Raw genomic sequence first — 973 nt, forward strand, 5'->3', positions numbered from 1 at the left:
GGCTGGCTCAGTCAGAAGAGTGTGAGACTCTTGACCTTGGGGTGGTGAGTTCAAGTCCCATGCTGGGCGTAGAGATTACTTAAAAATAAACAAATAAAAACTTTAATAAAAGACACCGCAGGACACCTGGGTGGCTCAGTCAGTTAAGCATTTGACTTCAGCTCAGGTGATGATCTCACAGCTCGTGAGTTCGAGTCCAGCATTGGGTGAGCTCCAGCCCCACATCAGGTGAGCACAAGGCCTGCTTTGGGTGAGCCCCACTTCTCTCTTTCCCTCTCTCTGCCTCTTGTGGGATTTTCTTTCTCTCTCCCTCTCTCTCTCTCTCTGCCCCTCACTCACTTGCACCCTCTCTCTCTCAAAATAATAAAGTAAAAAACAAAACAAATACGGGCACCTGGGTGGCTCAGTTAGTTGCATGTCTGACTCCTGATTGCAGCTCAGGTCATGATCTTGCAGTTTGTGGGTTTGAGCCCTGCGTCGGGCTCTGCATTGATGGTACAGAGCCTGCTTGAGATTCTCTCTCTCTGGCTGTCTCTGCCCCTCTCCTGCTCTTGCCACACGAGCTCTCTCTCTTTCTCTCTTTCTCTCTTTTTTTCTTATAAGAGAAAAAAAGTTGATGAATTGGACTTCCTTAAAATTAAAAGTGTTTGCACTTCAAAAGACACCACTAAGAGGAACACCTTGGTGGCTCAGTCTTCCAACTCCTCATCTCATCTCATCTCATCTGAGCTCTTGGTCTCAGGTCTGGAGTTCAAGCCCTGAATCTGACTCCACGCTGGGCGTGAAGCCTCCTAAAACAAACAAACAAATAAACAAACAAACAACCTTTAAAAATAGACACCTCTAAGAAAGCGAAAAGACAGAGCTCGCTTTGGCAACACATATACTAAAATTGGAACAATACAGAAAAGATAAGCATGGTACCAGTGCAAGGACTGACACAAGAAATTCATTATGTATTCCATATTTTTAG

General features: G+C 45.2%; 1 non-coding gene across 1 annotated transcript; it reads left to right on the forward strand.

The window, feature by feature from the left end:
• The first annotated feature begins 862 nt into the window (after window positions 1-862).
• Window positions 863-971, forward strand: LOC144222492 (U6 spliceosomal RNA). Its single transcript, XR_013332410.1, has one exon. It is a non-coding gene; the product is annotated as a U6 spliceosomal RNA (small nuclear RNA).
• Window positions 972-973: the final 2 nt, after the last annotated feature.

The sequence above is a fragment of the Crocuta crocuta genome, unplaced genomic scaffold (genome assembly GCF_008692635.1).
Source record: "Crocuta crocuta isolate KB4526 unplaced genomic scaffold, BGI_CrCroc_1.0 scaffold943, whole genome shotgun sequence".
NCBI lineage: Eukaryota > Metazoa > Chordata > Mammalia > Carnivora > Hyaenidae > Crocuta > Crocuta crocuta.